Source organism: Bos taurus, chromosome 9, assembly GCF_002263795.3.
Source record: "Bos taurus isolate L1 Dominette 01449 registration number 42190680 breed Hereford chromosome 9, ARS-UCD2.0, whole genome shotgun sequence".
NCBI lineage: Eukaryota > Metazoa > Chordata > Mammalia > Artiodactyla > Bovidae > Bos > Bos taurus.
The window spans coordinates 41,380,442-41,404,855 of NC_037336.1; the positions used below are offsets into that span (position 1 = coordinate 41,380,442).

Sequence of the window (24,414 nt, forward strand, 5' to 3'; positions counted from 1 at the left end):
CGTGGATGGAGGAGCCTGGTGGCCTACAGTCCACGGGGTCGCAAAGAGTCGGACACGACTGAGCAACTTCACTTTCACTTTCATACCATTCTTACATTACTTTTGTGGCGTAAGAGTGTGTCTTGACTAGTATTCCATGACTTTATGAATCACATCTTACTCTTGTCATGGCTCCACAGTACTCCCCTGTTTTTCCACACTGATGAACATCTAAGTATCTACAATCTTTTGCTATGACTATTGTACTGTTGTACATTTATAGTCTTTTCATTTATGTACATCCATACATAAATTCCTACGGATAAATTCCTGGAAATGGACTTACAGGATCAAGGTCAAACATGCTCAATTTTACTGTTGAATTGCTCTCCATAGAGGTTAGACCGATTTATAACCCCATTAGCATGACTTCATGCCCTTGCCAACACAGTGTGTTAACTATCTTTTCATCTTTACCAGTCTGACAGGTTAAAAATGTAACCTTGCATTTAGCTTATTATATAAATGAAGCAAAAAAATCTTTTCACACTTTTAAGAACCATTTTATTCCTTTTCTGTGAACTGTCTGTTCACGTCCTTTGCTCATTATTCTATTGCTCTTTTAAAATCGCTCTTTTTAAGTTCTTTAGACTTTAGGAACTTTACACTTTGGTTAAGATATAAATCTGCTAGATTTTTCCCAATTAGAATTTGACTTGTCTTTACTTTCCTTTCTGCTGTTTTTCTTTTTTTGTCAGAAAGAATTTCTTAGATTTAAAACTAGTTGAATTTATCACTCTTCTTTTTAATACTTTCTACACTTTAAGTCACATTTAGAAAGGCCTTCTTCATTCAGAGATTTTTTAAAATAATTATTAATTTTTTTCTGAAAATTATCTTTTAAAAAATTCTCCAATTCACGATTTCTTATTCTTTCCTTCCCTTTTTCCTTTCTCCCTTCCTTTTAAACATTTTACTCTTTCATTCCTTTATAATTAATTTTGGTATAAGGTACAAAGGATTCATGAAAGAGATTGCTAATATTAACCCAATCCATTTCCTCTTCCTCTTGAGTGCAAAACTTTTGTTTCTTCCCTTGAGTTCAGTTTGGTTCAGTTCAGTTGCTCAGTCATGTCTAGATCTTTGCGACCCCATGGACTGCAGCAAACCGGGCCTTCCTGTCCATCACCAACTCCCAGAGTTTACTCAAACTCATGTCCATTGAATCGGTGATGCCATCCAACCATCTCATCCTCTGTCATCCCCTTTTCCTCCCACCTTCAATCTTTCCCAGCATCAGGGTCTTTTCAAATGAGTCAGTTCTTCGCATCAGGTGACCACTGGAGTTTCAGCTTCAGCATCAGTCCTTCCAGTGAATGTTCAGGACTGATTTCCTTTAGGATGGACTGGTTGTATCTCCTTGCAGTCCAAGGGACTCTCAAGAGTCTTTTCCAACACCACAGTTCAAAACCATCAATTCTTCGGCACTCAGCTTTCTTTATAGTTCAACTGTCACATCCATACATGACTACTGGGAAAACCATAGCTTTGACTAGATGGACCTTTGTTTGCAAAGTAATGTCTCTGCTTTTTAATATGCTGTCTATGTTGGTCATAACTTTTCTTCCAAGGAGCAAGTGTCTTTTAATTTCATGGCTGCGGTCACCACCTGCAGTGATTTTGGAGCCCCCAAAAATAAAGTCAGCCACTGTTTCCACTGTTTCCCCATCTATTTGCCATGAAGGGATGGAACCAGAGGCCATGATCTTCGTTTTCTGAATGTTGAGCTTTAAGCCAACTTTTTCACTCTCCTGTTTCACTTTCACCAAGAGGCTCTTTAGTTCTTTGCTTTATTCCATAAGGGTGATGTTATCTGCATATCTGAGGTTATTGATATTTCTCCTGGCAATCTTGATTACAGCTTGTGCTTCATCCAGCCCAGTGTTTCTCATGAAGTACTCTGCATATAAGTTAAATAAGCAGGGTAACAATATACAGCCTTGACGTACCCCTTGCCCTATTTGGAACCAGTCTGTTGTTCCATGTCCAGTTCTAACTGTTGCTTCCTGACCTGCATACATATTTCTCAAGAGGCAGGTCAGGTGGTCTGGTATTCCCATCTCTTGAAGAATTTTTCACAGTTTGTGGTGATCTACACAGTCAAAGGGTTTGGCATATGCATGGTCATATGACTGAGTTTTCACACTTCACGAAATGTGAAGGAGTCATGCAACCCTCCTATCCTCTCTCTTTCTCTGTCTTCTTTACCATGGGAAGGCTTTGACAATGAAGAGGGCTACATGGCCCAGATTCTGGGAGGCTTCTGCTGCTACTGCTGCTAAGTCGCTTCAGTCGTGTCCGACTCTGTGGGACCCCATAGACAGCAGCCTACCAGGTTCCCCTGTCCGTGGGATTCTCCAGGCAAGAACACTGGAGTGGGTTGCCATTTCCTTCTCCAATGCATGAAAGTGAAAAGTGAAAGTGAAGTCGCTCAGTCGTGTCCGACTCTTCGTGACCCCATGGACTGCAGCCTACCAGGCTCCTCCATCCATGGGATTTCTCAGGCAAGAGTACTGGAGTGGGGTGCCATAGCCTTCTCTGGCTGAAGCTTCTAGGAGTTAACAATTCCTGGCTGACAGCCAGAAAGGAAATGAGGTCCTCAATCCTACAACCAAAAGGAACTAAACTGTCAACAGTCTGAATAAAACTGGAAACAAATTCTTACCCAGTCCATCCTCTAAAAGGGAATACAGCCTCACTGACTTCTGAATTCCAGTCCCGCTAGATCCTGAGCTGAGAACCCTGTCATGCTGTGCCTGGGCTTCTGACCTACTGAACTCTGAGCTCATAAGTAGGTGTTACTTTAAGCCATTAACTTGGTGGTAATTTGTTTTGTGGCAGTAGAAAATGAATACATCCCTTATATCTTTTTTCCCTCAGATTTTTCTTCTGGTTACTAATTATTTTTCTCAAATAAACTATATAATCAGCTTATCTAATTCTAAAATAACATTCTGATAGCAATTTTATTGTCATTGTTTTACATTTATAGATTAACTTGGGGAGAATTGACATCTTTACAATGTTGAATAGTCCTATCCAAGAACATAATATGCCTTTCCTTTTTTAAAAGGGTTCATTTGCATTTGAAAGTTTTCTCTTCTTAGTCTTTGCACAATTTCCTTTTAAAGTTATTCTGAACAATTTATTTTTTTGTTCCTGTTGTACATTAGGTCTTTTTTATCACATTTTAACTGACTATTGTTTCTACATAATTATTAATTTCCTAATGTTAACTTCATGCCAAACTTTCTAAATACATTTTATTACTATTTATAATAGATTTTGAGTTGAATCTCTTGGATTTTTCAGGTAAACAATCTTATCTTCAAAAGAATGGTAATTTTACCTCCTACTTCCAAGTTTTTGGACTTCTCTTGTGGCTCAGCTGGTAAAAGAATCTGCCTGCAATGCAAGAGACCTGGATATGATCCCTGGGTTGGGAAGATCCCCTGGAGATGGGAAAGGCTACCTACTCCAGTATTCTGGCCTGGAGAATTCCATGGGATTGCAAACTGAGCGACTTTCACTTCACTTTCCAAGTTTTATAGCTCTATTTTTTTTCTTCAATTATGTTGGCTAGTGTTTCCAATATATTGTGAAATAATAATGGTAACATACATATTGATATCAATTTCTTTTATTCTGGATTTTTATATCTTATTCACAGGTAAGATTCAGTCAGTTTAGTCGCTCAGTCATGTCCGACTGTTTGCAACCCCATGGACCGCAGCACACCAGGCCTCCCTGTCCATCACCAACTCCCAGAGTTTACTCAAACTCATGTCCATTGAGTCAGTGATGCCATCCAACCATCTCATCCTCTGGCGTCCCCTTCTCCTCCTGCCCCCAATCCCTCCCAGCATCAGGGTCTTTTCCAATGAGTCAGTTCTTTGCATCAGGTGGCCAAAGTATTGGACTTTCAACTTCAGCATCAGTCCTTCCAATGAATATTCAGGACTGATTTTCTTTAGGATGGACTGGTTGAATCTCCTTGCAGTCCAAGGGACTCTCAAGAGTCTTCTCCAACACCACAGTTCAAAAGTGTCAATTCTTCAGTGCTCAGCTTTCTTTAGAGTCCAACTCTCACATCCATACATGACTACTGGGAAAACCATAGCCTTGACTAGACGGACATTTGTTCGCAAAGTAATGTCTCTGCTTTTTAATATGCTGTCTAGGTTGGTCATAACTTTTCTTCCAAGGAGCAAGTGTCTTTTAATTTCATGGCTGCAGTCACCACCTGCAGTGATTTTGGCGCCCCCCCCCCAATAAAGTCTGCCATTGTTTTCACTGTTTCCTCATCTATTTGCCATGAAGTGATGGGACCAAATACCATGATCTTAGTTTTTCTGAATGTTGAGCTTTAAGCCAATTTTTTCATTCTCCTCTTTCACATTCATCAGGAGGCTCTTTAGTTCTTCGCTTTCTGCCATAAGAGTGGTGTCATCTGCATATCTGAGTGTTATTTATATTTCTCCTGGAAATTTTGATTCCAGCTTGTGCTTCACCTAGCCCAGCATTTCTCATGATGTACTCTGCAGATAAGTTAAATAAGCAGGGTGACAATATACAGCCTTGATGTACTTCTTGCCCTATTTGGAACCAGTCTGTTGTTCCATGTCCAGTTCTAACTGTTGCTTCCTGACCTGCATACAGATTTCTCAAGAGGCAGATCAGGTGGTCTGGTATTCCCATCTCTTGAAGAATTTTTCAGTTTGTGGTGATCCACACAGTTAAAGGCTTTGGCACAGTCAATAAAGAAGAAATAGATGTTTTTCTGGAACTCTCTTGCTTTTTCAATGATCCAACGGATGTTGGCAATTTGATCTCTGGTTCCTCTGCCTTTTCTAAATCCAGCTTGAACATCTGGAAGTTCACGGTTCACGTACTGTTGAAGCCTGGCTTGGAGGATTTTGAGCATTACTTTACTAGCGTGTAAGATGAATGTCATTGTGCAGTAGTTTGAGCATTCTTTGGCAATGCCAAATACAGGTAAGATTAATCTATGATTTTATTTACTTTTGATGCTATTTTGGGGGGGGGTTGACATCAATCTTACACTCATAAAAGAATTTCACCTTTGATTCTTTTCCTTCATTCTGAAACAGTTTAAATAGCATTGAAGTTACTGGTTTCTTTAAAATTTCATAAAATTTGCCTGAGGGACTATATAGGCTCATTGCCCTTTGAGTGTTAGGTTCTTAAAAACGTTTTCTAATTCCTTCATGTAAATTTGGTCTGTTATGATTTTTCTTTCTGTTCTGAGAATTCTGGCCATTTTTATTTTCTAAGAAAAAAATCCACTTAGCCATTTATTTGCATATTTAAGCAAAGCAGCCATTTGTGTTTCAATTTCATTCTGTAAATTTGTGTTTTTGCCCCTCTTCTTGATTAGATTACCTAACATCTATACATATTTTATTATTTCCCCCCTAAAGAACCAGACTTTGGGTTGATTTATTTCTTAGTATTGCCATCTTTCTGTTTTCTAATGTAGTAAGTTAAGCTTTTATCTTTAGTATTCTTTCCATCTGCTTACATTGGTTTTGTTGTTCTTTTACTAACTTTCAGAACTTGATTCTTAATTTATTTTTATTCTTTCTTGCTTAATGATATTAATATTTAGGACTTTGAATTTCTTTCTGAGTACTATTTAGCTATATACCATAGGTTCTAATATGTCACATATGTGTTACCATTACTTTGTAGATTTTCTATGCTTTCTAATTTCCTCTTTGATCAAAGAGGAAATGGAAAGTTTAAATTCTCCAAATGATGATTTTTAGATTTGTTATTATTTAAAAAGCAATTTCCAGTTTTATTAAATATTGCTAGAGAATCAGGCAGATGCTATGCTGCCCCTGTAACCTCGTACCAGAAAACATAGAGTGTAATCTTGGCCTTACTCCATTGGCCAACCAGTCATTACAATTGGTCAGCAAAACACTAAGGCCCAGATTCAAGGGGAGGGAATATTCACCCTCCCTCTCAATGGAAGAAGTATCAAAGAATTTACAGATTTGTTTTAAATCCACTACATTTTCACTGCTCATCACTGGGTCTGTCTCTTATCTCTGTCTCTCATTCTCATTTTCTCTGTCTCAAAAACATCACAAACAATCACACCCATATTCACAGACTTACATATAGTTGCTTGTGGATACACTAGCTATCAGTATCAGAAACAAAATTGTAGTGATAGTTGTTGTGGTACTTTGTAAGTAATGACAGCTAAATTGAAAAAAGTGAAATATGTTGGTTATTAACTAATAGCAAATATAAGATTATTCCATTTCCCGAAATATCCACAAATCATAAGGACAAAATTTTTGAATAAAGTCATACAACATAAAGCCCAGAGTCATTAGGAGATTGTAACTTGCCTCCTGTTTAATTTTCCATGTGCTGGGTGGGCTCCCTGGTTTCATCTATATTGGCTTTTTCCTTAAATCTCCCATGGTTTCTTTCTTCCTTGACATAAGGATTACGTATCTTTTGCTAACATTTACTCTGAAAGGATGCAGTGTTTTCTCTCGCCCTGATCCTACGACTGTTACCTTTGCTGTCCCCACACTAACCTCGCACCCATTACTATTGCTTTGCTTCCCCTATACAAGAATGCCAGGCCCCATGAGCTAGTAAGCCATTTCATCCAAGTCTGGAAGGGGTGGGAGGAGCCAGAATCTACAACATGCTGCCATTTGACATGACAGTGAGGTGGCAGCCAAGGAGGACGGTCTGGCATAATCACCCAAATGCAAGTATATTCAATCACCTGGTGATGACCCCATTTAGAGCATTTGGTTGAGGGTCCAAGAGGCAGTGGTGTCAACAAAATGTGTGAGGGTGCATAATACACATGTCCCATCCATCTGGTAGCTCCCAAATCTATATGTCCTTTGATGTCTCTCCTCATCCTCAGACCTATGACTCTAAAGTGTCCAAATCCTAATTATTTTACCCCTTCTACCAAAACATGCTTCCAAACCATGTACCTTAACCCAGTGATGGGTGTCACCATCCGTTTATAACTAAGCCACGAACATGAAGTTATCATGAATTCTCTTTCATCACTCCTAAATTATCAAATCATCAAATATTCCATATTTTACCTCCTTAATAGCTCTCAAAGTAATATAGTTGTTCCCATCCCATTTGTCATCATCCAGGTATAGCATTTAAAATGACATCTGACACCTAGTAAGTATTGCCATCTCTCAGCTGTATCACTGAAACAGATTTCTAACTGCTCTCTGCCTATATACTTGCTCTCTCTGAGTCACTCACCATTTTGATCTATTTTTCTATAGTTGAGATGTTCTGTTTGAATTACTGTAGTTTTAATATAAGGCTTCATATTTGGTAGTGTTCAAAAATGTTTTTTCTTCTTCAGTATAGTTTTTGCTATTCTTGGCCTTCTGCCTTTCCATATAAATTTTAAAATTAGCTCATCAATTTTCACCAAAATCTGGGCATTTGATTGGAACTGTATTTCATTCTCTCACAGATAATCCCCTACAATCCTGGCTGCCTTGATGTTTCTCCATGTTGTCAGACAACAGTGTTTATAAGTATAGATTTTATGGTTGCTTTTGACAGGAGGATAGTCTGGTATCTGCCACTCCCTGGAGCCAGAAGCAGAAACACTTTGCAAATCTTCCCAATTTTCTATGAAAAAAGAGATTCCTTAGAAGAAGTTTATGTGACAAACCTTGACTCTGCCAATAGTTAATATAAAGTTAAAGTATGACTTTGTGAAACTTGGTCCATCTGACCACAGTTGAGAAAAGACGTACGCCAAGTGGGTTATGCAGCAATGACCACGAAGTGTTGGCTCCTGTAACTGAAGTTTTCAGGGAGAAGGTTGTTACAAACAAGATTTTGAATGAAGTTTATCAAGATCCAATTTTACCTCCATCTCTCTGCTCACTTCTTGTTGAATGTTGAAGCCATTCTGAAGCTCATGTCCATCAGATAACTGTCAGCAACTCCCAGAACTACACACTTCCAGGTCCACACCCGGCAGAAAGTGGGTCTTTGTCCTAGAGTATTGGGAAAATTGCATTGGCTCTAACTGGATCGCTAAACAAATCACATTGCCTAAGGAAATCTGGTGCAGTGATTAGCTTAGGCCCAGGTCAGGTTTTTGATTCCTGGGCCAGGGGTCAATTTAGCTCCTCCAGAGACCCATAGGTTGAGAACAGGGTTAGTGGTAGTTTCCAAGTAGGAATTTAGGTTGTGGTTAGCAGGAGAAAAGTGAACAAATGCTTGACAACTAAAAGGACAAATATCCACCTGCCAAATCCGGTCTCTAAACACACATCATCTGAAGGTACCCGAAAGAACAGTGTCTCTCTGCTCTGGTCCTCCAAGGCTATTTCCAGGATCCTGCTTCTTGGATCATGATCCTATTCTCCTCACACTGCCACCTGCTCTACACCCATCCTCCCCACAAAACACACTGAGCTGTTTTGTCCCTGGCATGTCCCTCCTCATGTGCTCTCTTCTTCCTATCATTCTGAAGTCTTAGCAAGAGTTGAGATAGGAGGAGGAGGAGGAGGAGATGGTTTCCATTTCTTCATTGTCTCCATTTTCTGTCTCTCTCCTTACCTCCTCAACAGAACAAGAATCAGAAGATCAGACTGAGCTTCATCATTCTACCATTTACTGCTGTGATTCTGAAAAAGTCACTTCACTACTCTCTCAATTTCCACAATTGCAGATGGAGCTAATGATATCCACTTCACCTCTTTCCAGGCAATAGCTCTAAAAAGAGTAGTATAAATGAGGGCGAGTAAGAGGGTGACAGGTCTGGAGACTAAATCCTTTTAAATGACTGTTGAGATTGCGGGTGATGCTTCTGCTAGAGAAATCTTAAAATGTGTTTTTTTTTTTCCCCCTCAAGCATTTCAGTGATTGTGAAGGCTAAATGAAATATTTTGAAAATGTTTATAGACTCTGAAGCTCTTAAGAGATGCTGAATTGTATTATGGGCCTCATACAGATGATTATGAAGCTCTTATTCCACCCCAAGTATTGTTTGTGCGTGTCACTTGCCAAGGGTTTCCACCTAGGGAACAAAAGCACAAAAGTTGCACTGAAGCCCTCTGGCCTAATCCTCTTAAGAGTCATTGAAGCCTCTTTGAATTGATCCAAAGGGAGTCAAGTACCTTTTTAAGACAGAAGGTTATTTTAGATTTCCTCACTGTTCCTGGTTCTGACAAGCCCACTCAAGTGTTCACTGCTACACACCACTGTTGCCATGCACCACTCGGAGCCAGAGATTTTGTCCAAGATCACAATGCCAGGAAATGGCTGAACAGAGATCTTTCTAGAATCCACCGTCCTTCCACACGGCCAACAAACACAGCACAGTCACAAGGGGCACTGTCAAGTCCAAGGCTTCAAAGGCTTTCAGAAAACAGATTTTGACTGCACTCTGCAGGAGGAATGGGACAGCGTCTGAACAAGGGTTGTGTGTGCAGGAATGAGTGGACCAGGAATCAGGAAGATCAGCTCTTAGCCTGGCGGGGGTGCCTAACCCAGGACTGAAGGTAAAAGACCAAATGTTTTAATGATCATTGCATTTGCAGAGCCTAGCACAGCAGCTGGCTTCAGGGATGCTCTGTTGAGCTGATGGTCCAGGTGGAAAGGAACAGATAGACTTTAAGAGGTGGCCTGGAGAGGAGACAGCTAAAATTTGTGACTGGTTGAACATGAAGGATAAACAGTAACTAAGTAAACTCTGATTCGGGTCTGGGGAACTAGCAGACACAGGGACAATTGAGTGAGATGATTAAGAGTTCAGTGAGTGGCTTTAGTTTGAAGTGATGGTAGGTCAGCTGTGAAAACTCTATCAGAGACTTACAACATGAAGTGGTTTCTTTAATGAAAAATTTATCCAGAATTCTATAGGTTTTGACTATAAAACGTTAAGCCAATAGAATGTCTTATAGAAACTTTTCCTTTCTGTGGAGCACAGACCATTAGACAGATGACCTCCCAATGTTTCCCTTACTAATGAAACTCTACTTTTGACTGAAGCATTAGTGAGCCTGACTCAATATTTCCATATTCCAGTTTCCCTTGCCAGATGACTATGGAACTAAACCTAGCCAATGAGACATAAGTAGAAGGTCTTGGACAGGCCCCACCCAACTGGTGTGTACATTTCGCTCTTGGACTTTTCCTTTTTTCCCCACTTCCAATATGGAGCTGATGGCTGGAGCTCCAGCAGCCTTCTGATGACCACAAGGTTGGAAACCATGCTAAAGATGGCAGATGGAAGGAAGCTGAGTTCCTCGTGGCACTGTGAAGCCATCATACCAAGCCCTGGATGCCACTGTGTAACTTCTATTTAACATAAGAAAGAAAGCCTCTAATTTGTTATGTCTTTGTTTTTCAAGTCTCTATCTGTCAAGGCCAAATGCAATTGCTTTAAAATTGCACTTGTCATTAAAATTATGAAAGATCTTTGCTTTTCTTCCAGAATGAGTTTTAGTCTTTTACAAAAGTAATAAGGCTTTAGTCCTTGATTTAAACTAATGTTTCAACCTTATAAGCATTACCATCATTTATAATATCTGAAAGGCACTTTTGGGAGACTGGTGAAAACAGTTACAAGTATAGCCCATGGCCTACTTGTACCTTTTTTCAAAAAGACTTAGAGAACAGCATGTTTCAAATGCTACACAAGTCAAGATTCTAACCCCTGCTCATGACCACTACTCTGCACTTAAAACAACCCACTACTTTTAATCCCAAATAGCCTAATAAATACAAACAGCATCCTGGTTTTTATAGTGGTGGAATCTGTGAAAATAGATCCACTGTGAGCAATCTTGTCCCAGGGAGATCACAGTTGTTGAGGCGAAGGAGGTAGATGCCAGGCACCCACAGCCACATAGCCTCTCTCTTAGTTATGGTAACTGAACAGGATGTTTTTGTTTGATTGAAAGCACACGTCAGACAATGGCTGCTTCAACTCTGCCCCCCTATCTCAAGCCCAGCTCCAGCCAGCCGCTGACCACCTGACTGGCCAGGCCTAACGCCATTTTCCAGGAGAGAGTCTTTGCTTAACCCAGCCCACTTTGTACAGGGGTTCCTCCCAGGTCCAGGGTGCGGCAAGGACTTTTGGTTTGGGACTATCTCCTGTGGTTGGCTAGGGGCTGTAGTGATTCTTAGCGCAAGGGGTATGGGGTAGGGGAGGGTGTCCAGATGTGAGGAACGAACAGCAGAGGTGGGCACACCACAGATGCAAAATGCAAAGTCACCCTTCAGGAAAGTTCCTCAGTCAAAATCCCATCTGGTTTCATGCCTGAAGCTGTGGGCTTCATTTCCACAGTGTTCTCAAGCCTAAGAGCTTCATTTTGTCAATTACCTTCACGGATACAGAGTTCATTACCCAGCACCTGAATAGTAGTTCTGTTTGAAAGATAAATTTCTCCAGATTTGTTCAGCTGATCTATTAGGTAACCCAGAAACCTCTAAAAAGAAACAGAAAAGAGAAAAACCTCAACCTTAATTCTGTAGATCCAAAAGGGAAAAAAAGATAACCCAGTAAAGCCAGACTCACAGAGCTTCCAGCTCATTTGACTTGCTTAGAACAGACTCCCTCCCAAGGGGTGAGCCTTGTCTGGAGCTTTCTCAGAATTCCTCCCCTACCCTGAAGTCTTTGCTACTACTTCAATGTCCCCAGGTGGGAAATGGAAATATAACACACTCAAAAACCTTGGCAAAGCAACATTCTGGTCTCCATGCCTATTCAGAGGAGGGGCAGAGTCTAGAGACTGATCCTAAACTAGAGGAGAGCTTCTACTCCTGCCCAAGACAGTGGAAAGCATTGATGAAGGAAGGCCCGGGCGTGACCCCAACTCCTCAAGCAGAACGAACGTACACTCACAGAGCATGTAGAGTTTGCATCACATGCATTCTCTCATTTCCCACATCACTGGAGGCATCTCCCAGTGCCAATTCCACACGGGGCAGGAACCCCCCATCAGAAGGTCAGGCTGCTGCACAGCTGATGGGCAGGAACTCACCACTTCGTAAGGCCTCCAGCCCCCATTTTTACATCTAAACTCTGCATCCCTCTGGTTTTCATTCACTAACCTGGTTTTCATTCCAGCCCTGCAGCTCTCCATGTAGATTATGCACTTCCACATCCTCCTGATCATTTAAGTATGTGACGACCACTATCATGTCACTCCAGTGAGTATTCTCCTTTACAGGCCATATGAAAGTGTTAAGCAGTCAGTCATATCCGACTCTTTGCAACCCTGTGGACTGTAGCCCGCTAGTAGCCCACAAGTCTCCTCTGTCTATAGAATTCTCCAGGCAAGAAAACTGGAGTGGATTGCTATTTCCTTCTCCAGGAGATCTTCCCGACCTAGGAATGGAACCCAAGTCTCTTGCATTGCAGGTGGATTCTCTACCATCTGATCCTCCAGGGAAGCTCCTTATAGGGCCCTGACATAGACCTTGATTTCTTCTCCACTTACCCTGCCTCCAGCTTGTCAATGACCCTCTTGAAGAGCGTTGTTATGGAGGCCCATGTTCATTTGACTGTGCAGGCAAGTTCAAGGTGAGTCCTCCTAGGCCCTACACCTCTGTCAATAGAGTCCGTGGTTGTACTAATGTGTTTGTCATCCCCAGTCACACTGAGCCTCTGGTCAACTAAAACTCATAAATCTTCTCCAGTCCAAACATGTGCCTTTCACTTTCTAAGAGTGGGACTGATGTCGATCAATAATGAATGTTGCTCCTGATGCAATTTTTGTTAAACCCAAGGAAAGTTCTGTCCATTTACCTTAGAGGGTCCATCCTGATGTTCCAACTAGTCTCAAGACCTAGAAAACTGATCTGTTCTTTGACATTAGCTACACTCTTCAGCTTTGTGGCAATCACAAGCTTGTGGACCTGCTTTGTATTTCTTTGTGTCATCCATGGCTACATTCCAATGGAAGCCGACTGTCTCTACCAAGGGGTGAGCCGAGGTGACAGACTCTATCTTACATGGGGTTTGCCCGAGGTCAGGCAATAGACCTATGCCCTGTGGAACTGGCACTGGAATTCTGGTCTCCTGAAGCCCAGGGTGGAGGTTTCCCCAGAGGGCCATGGGGCAGCTGCAAGGGATGCTTTTCTCCCCCAGGTCCTGCCACACCTGCTTCGTGCTCATCAGCCACTCTGCAGATAGAATCTCCACGTGGTTTTCAGGGTGAGAAACTGTGTTCATTATCTTGTGTTGGCTGACTCAAAAGGCCAGAGCTACTGACAAAGTTGCTCTCCATTTGCATTCACTTCTAGACTTCAAGGGTCTCTGATCAAACCCAGCTAGACCTGCCTCCTCCATGGACCCGCCTGTATCACCCAGCCTATATCACCTCGACAGCTATGACCTAGGCACTAAGACTGGGATCCTAACGCTCATTCCATCATGTTTAATTCTTTGACTTTGAGGCAAGCCATTTCACCCTCCTGAGCCTCAGTTTTCTCATTTAAAATAGAGGACACAGCATCCTTCCTTTCAGGGTAAATTTGAGCATCAAAGGAGAGAATGAATATAAAAATTTTTTGAAAACTCTCCAATGCTTTGCAAAGTATATTGTTATTATCAAACGGGTACAGAACTCCAAAATGAGTCAGAACCACTTAAAATTCCTTTTTTAAAGCAGTTCATTGTATCCTAACCTATTTATTCATTTCTTTCTCTTTTTTTTTCCCCTCTTAAATTCCCAGTAAAAACTGAATATTAAGAATGCATGCAGGGAGAGCACTGAATACAAATTAACTATGTAATGTTCTTTAGTCACTTTGGCAGGGAAACGATACACCTATTAAAATACCCCAGGCAGAGCTGGCACGTACTCTGCTGATAACCCCAGCAGAGAATGACCTTGGCACCATTACAAGGGCAATATTTTCAAATGGATGAACTATTCTTGAACAAAGTGTCCAGTGTACTAGGAATAAACAGGCTTTTCATCAACAAAGCTGTGTGTTTGCTGGTTCCAACAACCTTTCCCAGAGACAGTGTCAGAGAGTGGGGAGGAGCAGGAAGCAGCACCTCCAAGCTGCCTGCCCAGTCTTGCTCATCTCTCCTCGAGAATCCTGTGACTGAAAGGGCCTTCAAACCTCCCTCCTCTCTTTCGAAGTTGTCATGATGACTTGTCTGCACTTTCACACAAGTAGAACCTGGTGCTGTCCACTGCGCTGCTGGGCAGACCTCAGTGAGTGCGTGGCAGGACCCTGCAGTGTCAAACGGGGCCCCGGAGCCTCACGAGCAAAGGCTGTGCTGGGGACTCATGTCTGGTGTCACCAAGGGTATCTAAGAGGCCAACTCCATCAGGAGGAGACAAGTTTCCCAGGCAGTTCAAAACAGGGTACACGAGAGGCTTTGAAGACAAGATCCTTGTGACAAAATTCACAAGGAGAGCAAGAAAGGACTCTCATTCACCAGGAATAAGGCACACATGTGCCATATGTAAAAGAGACAGCCAGTGGGAATTTGCTGTGACTCAGGGAATTCAGACCGGGACTTGGTAACACCCTAGTGGGGTGGGATGGGGAGGGAGGTGGGAGGTTCAAGAGGGAGGGGACATAGGTATACCTATGGGTGGTTCATGTTGATGTTCTGCACAAACCAACACAATATTATAGAGCAATTATCTTTCAATTAAAAATAAATTTAATTATTAAAAAAACTCAACTGGTGAGACTTGCTTCCTCTCCTGGGCCCAACAAGGCTGGTCCATTTAGCTATTCCTTCTTTCATTCATTTCAGATGTTTTTTTGAGTACCTACTGTGCACCTAACATTGTTCTGTGTTCTGGGGACACAGAATAAAGAAGATGGTCTGTTCTCCTTACATTCTGGTAAGAATAGGCAAACAAAAAATAAGCCTATGTCTAGTCTGCCAGGTGGTATAAAGTGCTAAGAGGCACAGGGAGTACAGGGGTGGGTGGGCATAAGTTTATATCGGGGAAGGCCACGCTGTGGAAGTAAATTTGACTGCAGGTTTAGAGGAAGTGCGAGAGTGGGCTGTGACTATCTGAGCAAGTGTATTCCAGGCAAGAATATGCTTCAAACAGCAAAGAAGATAGTGTTACAGGAGGGGAGCCAACCAAGGAGAGAGTCAGAAGAGATGAAGTCAGAAAGGTGATGGGAGCCAGTCCATGTGGGGCCTGAGAGCCATTTCAAGGGCTTAGGTTTTAATTCTGAGTGATCTGGGGGCAGGGCGAGACTGGAAAAGTAAGATACTCTGATTTCTGGGTCTAAAGATCATCCTAGATGTTCTATTGAGAACAACATGGAGACAGGCAGAATGTGAGCAGGAAGAGAATTAGGAGGATATGGCAAGAGTGTCAGCAAGAGAAGACAGCGGTGGCTGGAACCCAGACAGCACCTACACAAGGGTGAGATGAGGCTCACGGTGTTTTTTAGGTAAGATCTGTAGGAACTGATAATAATGGGATGTGGGAAATAAGGATTAGTCCATTGTTTTGACTTAAGCATCTGGGAGGACAGAGTTAACATTTTATCAAGAAGGAGAAGACGATGGTGAAAGGTGACTAAAGGCACCAGGAGTCTGGTGCGTTGGATGTGTGCATGCATGTGAAGTCACTTCAGTCATGCCTGATTCTTGGCGACCCTATGGACCATATCCCTCCAGGCTCCTCTGTCCTTGGGATTCTCTAGGCAAGGATACTGGAGTGGGTTGCCAGGCCCTCCTCCAGGGGATCTTCCTGACCCAGGGATTGAACCTGTGTCTCTTGTGTCTTCTACGTTGGCAGGCAGGTTCTTTGCCACTAGCACCACCTAGGAAGCCCCATTGAGATGTCTAGTGGATGCCAAATGGAGATGCCTTGTAGGCAGTTGGATAAGCAAGTCTTGGGTCCAGGCTAGAGATATAAACGTGGGGATCATTATTGTAGAGAAGGGAAGGGACAGTCCATGTCGAAGCACACCCTTGCTCAAATGCCTCAGCCTGAAGGTTCATGCTCCCACACCAAGAACTAGTCATCTGGGCTTATTTACATGCACAGATATTGAGAAATGTCAGTTAGTTGTGTCTCCTGAAAGAAGAAACAGTTGGGTGACCATATAGCCAGTTTCTGCCAAAATGGCCTTAGCAAGTTCATTTTAGGGGATGGTGGGAGCAAAAGACTGATGGAGGGGATGTTAAGAGAAAGAAGGAAGTAGAGAAATGGGGTGGTAGCTAAAGTGGGATTTGGAATCAAGAGAGGTTGTATGTTTTGTATCCAGCCTATATACAGGATGGAACGGAAATTTATCTATCCAAAAGAAGAAAAAGTGCGATGGTGCAAAAGAGAGAGGGAGCCACCCCAGGGGGATATTCCTGAGCAGGTGAGAGAGAAAGGGTTCTAGCTAAGTGCTTCTTAAATTTCATTGTGCTGAAGAATCACTTGGAGAGACAGTTCCCAGGCTCTACCCCACAAATTCTGATTCAGCAGGTCTGGAGTGGGCTGGAGAATTGGTAGTTCCGATCACCTCCCAGAGATGCTGATACTGCCAGTCAGGAGCAAGGACCACACTTTGAGTACTGCTGATGGAAGCTTGGGAAATTCACCCCAGTGCCAGCAGGGAAGGCAGACCAGACATGCAGTGATGAGGATGGGTGGGTGGGTGCGGTGGTGGGGAGGTGGGACTTGTCAGTTTATTGTTCTATAATCCCCCTGAACTAGGAAGCAAGGTCATCAGCTGAGAGTGAGCATGGGGGAGGAAGACTGAGGGTTTGAGAAGGGTGGAGAAAATGGGAAATCATTGTCTTACAGAGTGGGAGAATAATGGTGTAGGGAAATGGAATAGAGGGACCAGGCCAGCACCAAGGTCCCACCTGAAGTTCAACCACAGCCAGTGGCATGCTCAGCCTTGCTGGTGCAGACACAGTGGACAGAGGTAGATTCAGCCAGGCCTCTCTGGTCTTGCCAAGAAGGTGCAATGAAGGAAGAAGTGGAAGGGAGTTGAATGTGTACTAGTGGCCAGGGTGATAATGAGAAACCATATAATCTAAGAGGGTAAGGAGGGCAGTGAGGACTTGTGGGTGACAATGGGGGTGGTGGGCAACAGTGAAAGGGTGATAGGTCCATTGACTGTGAATCTCAATGAGGTGGAAGAACCACTGGACAGAACAGAAGCCTGAACTGCAAGGAGAAAACTATGATGAGAGGGTGGAAATTGAGATTACGAAGGGAGTACGACTGTTAGTAATGGCAAGGTCAAGGGCATGGCCAGGGGCATGAGTGGCCAAAATACCATAATGAATCAGTGGAACAAGATAGAAATCCCCCAAATAAACCCACACACCTATGGTCAATTAAACTATGATGAAGGAGGCAAGAATATACAATGGAGAAAAAGTCTCTTCAATAAGTGGTGCTGAGAAAACTGGACAGAATGTAAAAGAATGAAATCAGAACATTCTCTAACACCATATACAGAAATAAACTAAAAAATGGATCAAAAACCTAAATGTAAGGCCGGGCACTATAAAATTCTTAGAGGAAAACAGGCAAAACACTCTTTGACATAAATTGCAGCAGTATCTTTTTTTCTCCGCCTCCTAGAGTAATGAAAAAAAAAAAAAGCAGAAATAAGCAAACAGGATCTAATTAAACTTAAAAGCTTTTGCACAGCAAAGAAAACCATAAACAAAACAAAAAGACAACCCACAGAACAGGAGAAAATATTTGCAAATGAACTGAACAACAAGGGCTTAATCTCCAAAATATACAAACAGCTCATGCAGCTTAATATCCAAAAACAAAAACCCAACAAAAAAATGGGCAGAAGATATAAATAGACATTTCTTCAAAGAAGACATAAAGATGACCAAGAGGCATGTGAAAAGATGCATAATGTCACTAATTATCAGAAAAATGCAAATCAAAACTGCAATGAGGTATCACCTCACGCTGGTAAGAATGACCATCATCAAAGAGTCTACAAATAGCAGATACTGGAAAGGATATGGAGAAAAAGAAACCCTCCTTCATTGCTGGCAAGAATGTAAATTGGTATAATCACTATGGGAGGTTTCTTTAAAAAACTAAAACTAGAACTACTAGATGATCCAGCAATCCCACTCCTGGGCATATATCTGGAGAAAACTATAATTTGAAAAGATACATGTACCCCTATGTTCATTGCAACACTACTCACAATAGCTAAGACACGGAGGCAGTCTAAACATCCATTGACGGAGGAATGGATAAATAAGATGTGGTACATATATACAATGGAACATTACTCAGCCATGAGAAAGAATAGTCAGGGGAATGTTTTCACCAACTTCCCATGTGCCCCCATCCCCTCCCACCTCCTGCGTCAATAACCTGGAGCAAGAATCCCGACTTTGTCATTCCTCCCCCAGTCACATGCTTCTGTGAGCAGCCCATGCTGGGGCCTCGGGCCAAGTGCCCTGACCATCAGACCTGCCCCAGCAGTTTCTGAGGAGACCAGCCACATGCCCAGAGAAGGATGAATGAGCTTCTGCACCTCCAGCCTGGCAGGCAAGGGAGACTCTTGTCTTTCCTCCTACCTTGGGTAACTCACCTGCATGCCCTCCACGGACATACCTGTGTTATCCCCTCTCCTGGGGACAGGCTAGGTAGCCTAGAGAGCCACTTTCCCATCTGCAGGACAGATACTGACACCACCTTACAGTGTCAAAATGCCTATTAAACCAGAATGTGCTTAAAAACTTCTCGGTGCCATGTTTAATTTAAAAAAAAAAGTCTTAACAGTGAGTGTGCGACAGTGCCTATGTCCCAGATGCTGTTCCGGTGCTTTCCACACATCATCTCAACTCTCAAGATGCTCAGGTCATCTCATTAACATTCCAGAGCAGGGACTTGAACCCACCACTGACAAGGTCTCAGTGCATGCTCTCAGATGCTGCTTCGCTGCCTCCCTTTGCAGACCAAGTTTCTGTCCTGTTCCATCCTAGCGTGCCCTCTCCTAAATCTGCCATCTGGATGACCAACCAGTTAAGGTTTTGAGATATGTGGTCAATTCTAATGAAACTGGTAGAAAATCCTACTTAAAGAGTGTCACTGTCATTTCCTAATGGCTTCCCAGATGACTCAGTGAGTAAAGAATCTGCCTGCAATGCAGGAGACATGGAAGATGTGGGTTCGATCCCTGGATTAGGAAGATCCTCTGGAGAAGGAAATGGCAACCCACTCCAGTATTCTTGCCTGGAAAATTCCATGGACAGAGGAGCCTGGCCAGCTACAGTTCATAGGGTCACAAAGAGTCGAACGTGACTGAGCGACTAAGCAAAAAAGAATGAAAGAATGCCATTTGCAGCAATTTGTATGGACCTAGAGATTATCATACTAAGTCACCCAGAGAAAGACAAATATCATGACATCACTTATATGTGGAATCTAATTTTTATAAATGAACTTATTTACAAAACAAAAATAGATTTACAGATTTTCAAAAACAAAAAAAAGGAAAATGTAGGGGGGTGAGGTGGGGTGGATAAATTATGAGCTTGGGGTTAAAATATACACACTACAATATATAAAATAGATAACCAACCTGTACAAGGACCTCCTGTATTGCACAGGGAACCCTACTCGATATTCTGTAATAACGTATATGGGAAAAGAATCTGAAGAAGAATGAATATATATGTATGTATATACACATACACACATATAATATATATATATATATATATATATAAAACTGAATCATTATGCTGTAAACCTGAAAATAATACAAGGTAAATCAACTATTTACCAATAAAATTTTGAAAAATGAATGAAATCAGTACTCTATATGAGATAGACATATAAAAATTTTTTTAAAGATGCCATAAAGGATAAGATCACCGGGAGGAGGAGAAGTTGAAGAACTGGAAGACAGTATTAGAAAGACCACATTTGTGGATATTGAAATTATCAATGATTATTATCAAGAGCATTTTTGGAAGAGCACAGAGAGCTATTGTTTTCAAACTCTCCTGACAGAATCTGGTGCTCTAATGAGGGGAAGAAGTTCTGAAATATAAATTCTGGGCCCCCAAGCAAAAGTTTCCCCGTGAGTCTCCTTCCAGTGCTAATTGCAGAATAAACAGATGAGCCAGCAGGGCTGCCGGTGAAGAGGCTGAGCCAGCAGAGAGGATTGCTCTAGCTGGCCAGTGCAGAGCCCAACTTTTCCCAGCTCTTTTCCTGTTTAATCTGAAGAATTCAGAGTGATACACTGTTAACTGGCTATGTGCGTGCTTGTGCTAAGTTGCTTCAGTCATGTCCAACTCTTTGCAACCCCATGGACTGTAGCCTGCCAGGCTCCTCTGTCCATGGAATTCTCTAGGCAAGAATATTGGAGTGGGTTGCCATGCCCTCCTCCAGGGATCTTCCTGACCCATATCACCTGCGGCTTCTGCAGTGCAGGCAGATTCTTTGCCACTGAGCCACAGGGGAAACCCCCAACTCAAAATAAAAAATTTTTTAAAAAGAGTGGTGGGGAGATGTTGAGAACCTGAGGTGATTCATCAGAGCCTGTGAATGTTGGTGATGTCTCCTCATGCATTTTATATGAAACAGGAGGCCGATGGTTTATGATGTCTTGGATTTCATATTTAACTATTAGGCATGTGCTAAGGCAGAAAAGACTAAATACAGACTTCAAATTAGGAGATCTAAAGGGAATACCAAGGCAGCATCAAGGGTGAGCAGAGAAACCAGGAATTAGACTGGCAGACACTTGGCAAGAGAGTGGTATCCCTACCAGAGGCCCCCCACTCCATGACAGGGGTGTCCCGAGAGGAAATTAGTGGCTTCAATACATGGCAGAGAACAGACATCCTTCATTCGCCTGAGCAGAGCTGAACTCCCGAGTCCTCACTGTGTGGGACACACTGAATCCTACTCAGAATTGTGGAGCCGGCTCCTCCCCCCTCGCACCCCATCAGATCCATCCATCCCTGAGACAGAAAGGGGGCCTGAGTCCACGCTGTCCTCTCCATTACCCTCTAAGCCAGAGAATCCACACACAAAACCCAGCCCCTTCTGCAGTGTAGACACTGCTGCAAAGCAATGGGGATGGGCGTGGAGGGCGGGGAGGGTGGAAGAATGGCCATGACTCTGGCCACGTATGAATCCCACCTGGGACCTTCCACAAGTGTCTGTAGGGCAGGTGGGGTTCACATCCAGAGCTGGCTGTCCTTATCTCTGGGTGACAGGATTGTGGGTGACTTTTCCACTTTCTCATCTGTATTTTCTGAAGGAGTGTGTAGTACTATTGTACGTGGAAAACCCCCAATAAATTTGTTTTCTTGTTTATAAAACACTTAGTTAGATGGTTTGCCTGGACGAGGAGCACATCAATCACGCAAGCCCACTCCAGGAAAACAGCTAAGGATTCGCCTGGCACACACCGGGGCTCAAGTGTGGCATATGGCACATGGCAGTGGCAAGTGTAAGAGGTGGTGATTCACTGCTAGCGTCACCTGGCAGGAGCCCTAAAACTCAAGGCTGGAAAAGACAAAGAAGCGAGGAAGGCAGAGCTGCCCTCAGGACGGGGAGGACCCTTAGTGTCCCTCTACCGGGTGATTCTCCATCTGGCCCCAGGCTGTGGGCACCGGGGCATCTTCCTGTGGATCAGCTGCCTCGTGAGCAAAAGGACAAGGTGACATTGCACAGGCCAGTGTTACAAAGGAGGACGCTGTGTCACCCAGTAGGACAGATGTTTCATTTTTCCCACCTGGTTTGGGTTACCCCGGATGTCACATTGGCTTTGTCCTGAAGGTTGAGGTCAGGTTCAAAGACACCTGTGTTAGTCACTCTGTCATGTTTGACTCTTTGTGACCCCATGAACTATAGCTTGCCAGGCTCCTCTGTTCATGGGATTCTCCAGGCAACAATACTGGAGTGGGTTGCCATTCCCTTCTCCAGAGGATCTTTCTGACCCAGGGATCGAACCCTGGTCTCCTGCATTGAAGGCAGATTCTTTACTGTCTGAGCCACCAGGGAAGCCCTCAAAGACCTCTGGTCTAGTAGAAACACACAATGACCTCGGATCCAGGGCAGACCCCAGGTAAAACTGTTAAATGAATAAAAGGCACCTTTGGACATCTCCCTAAAAAACAGCAGCTACTTCTCACCAGGTACCTCACTTTCTAGGGTCCCCTGAGGGTAGCCGCAGCAGTAGTCCCCCATTCTGAGTCCCGATCCCTCAGGATTCTTATTTGGGAAAAGCTCCCTAAACTGAGCCCCTTGTGCAGAGGCTCAGGTGGTGTAGCCCAACACGTCACACTTCCTGCCATATCCAAATTATATCTGAGCCAGAGCCTCTTTCTAGAAAGACATGGCTTTACCCAAATAACCAAAATGCTAATGATAGAAATTTCAGGTTGATTTATAGGGGTGCAAATCAAGGAGAATTGGGGGGATAGGGATAGCACCCCCCCCTCACTAAAATAACACTTTACTTATTTTGCAATGTGGCTCTATCAATAAGAATGTTGACTTACTGGAAGAGTAAGCTACTTTAAATCCTTTATGGAGCAATGAGGAATTTTTAAATGGAAAGAAGAAAGGAGGGAAGAGAAGAGAAAGAAAAGGGAAAATAAGGAATCAGTAGAATGAAAGACTGATTCTTAAAACACATTCATGCTCTTTCATTCGATTTCCTCCTGTCCTTCACGAGGACAAGACGCTATTTAGCCCATGATCCTGTCCTTCAAGCCTTATTTTTAATATATTATTTGCTAGGACATCAGTTCTCAAACTGTGTTCCAGGAAACCCTGGAGGGTATCCTTGAGTCAAAGTTGTTTTCCATTTTAGTGCATTCTTGAGGTCAAAGCTATTTTCATAACAATACATCAAATAAAATTTGCCTTTTTTACTTGATTGAGTTTTCCAGAAGCCACATGATGTGTGATGACATCAATGCATGAAAAAACGCTCCATGTTCCAAAAGGTTTAGGAAATGCTTTTAGACTCTTTTAGAAAATTCACAATGTCCACTGGCATATGGAAGGCTCTGAGAAGTTCTGTGGTAAAAGCAATTCTGTTTAACTTGTTTTAATACAACATTGCACATTTGTTTGACCATGGAATTTCTTGCTTAGCTGTAGTTTTGGTTGAAGCCTTACTTTAGTACCTCGTACCATCATGTTTTGGGAAATGTCCCTCTAAGGGTAAGATATCAAGCCAGGAATCCTCTGGCCAAGGAATTTATTAGAGATCCTTCCTCTGGACCATAAGTGAGTAAAGACCGCACGCTAGTATGTCAGGACTGTGCAGGGGTCAAGAGCAGAGCCAGACTGCCTGAGTTCACGTTCTGGTTCTGCCAGTCACCAGCTGTGACTTTGGGCAAGTCACTTAACATCTCTGAGCTTTGTACTCCTTATGCATAAAATGGGAAAGATAATATGCACACAACCCTATACATATTTTACAACAGCACCATGCACATAGTGAACTAAACAAGAGTTTGTGTGTCTGTGTGTGTGTGTGTGTGTGTGTGTGTGTACACTCTTGCTATTATCTATTACTATGCCAAACTTGCCAGCCTAGGCTCAGGACCTAAAGCTAGTCACTAATTAGTGATGTGCCCTGAGACTTGTCATCTCTCTGCCATGGACTTCGTTTTATCCAAATGTCAAATTAGAAAGTGGGATGAGGCAGTCTCTGAAGCCCCTTGTGCTGCTGATATTCTCTGATTCCACTTGCTTCTTACAGACTGTGGCACTAACCTGGAGCACGACTAGAGAAAAAGCACAGAAGGAGAGGGCAGTCTAAGAACCCTCAGGTCCTGGGCAGCATCGTCTGGAGATGAAGGGGTCCACAAGATGGGATGGTCAGCCCTTGAGGATGGAGTCCTTCAGTTCCGGAGTGCTGCCTCCCACTGACTCGGCTTCTCACCCTGCACAGGCATGAAGGAGAAAGAAGGTGGGGTTTTATTCCCACCACCTTGACCCCACCCTTATGGCATGACTACCATTTAAAACTGGCTGCTTGAAGACACGGAGAACAGACTTTTGGACATGGCAGGAGTCGGGGGCGGGGAAGGAGAGGGTGGGACGAATGGAGAGAGCAGCACGGAAACATACACTACCATATGTAAAACAGGCAGCCAGTGGGAATTTGCTGTATGACTCCAGGAGCTCACACTGCGGTTCTGTGACAACCTAGAGGGGTGGGGTGGGGTGGGAAGTGGGAGGGAGGCTCAAGAAGGATGGGATATATGTATACCTATGGCTAATTCATGTTGATATATGGCAGAAATCAACACAATATTGTGAAGCAATTATCCTTCAATGAAAACTAAATAAATTCATTAAAAAATTGAAAAAAATTGGCTGCTTGAGATGAGGGCCTGGCTACAGAGAGGAA

At 42.9% G+C, this 24,414-nt stretch overlaps 1 protein-coding gene across 2 annotated transcripts in view; it reads right to left on the reverse strand.

Annotated features, from left to right (window-relative positions):
• ARMC2 (armadillo repeat containing 2) overlaps positions 1-24,414 on the reverse strand; it is a 242,905-nt gene that overhangs the window by 183,898 nt on the left and 34,593 nt on the right. For both annotated transcript variants that reach the window (XM_059889700.1, XM_059889698.1), the window contains exon 4: positions 23,775-23,944. The gene's annotated coding sequence lies outside the window, so the exon portion shown is untranslated. The remainder of the gene's footprint in view (positions 1-23,774; positions 23,945-24,414) is intronic.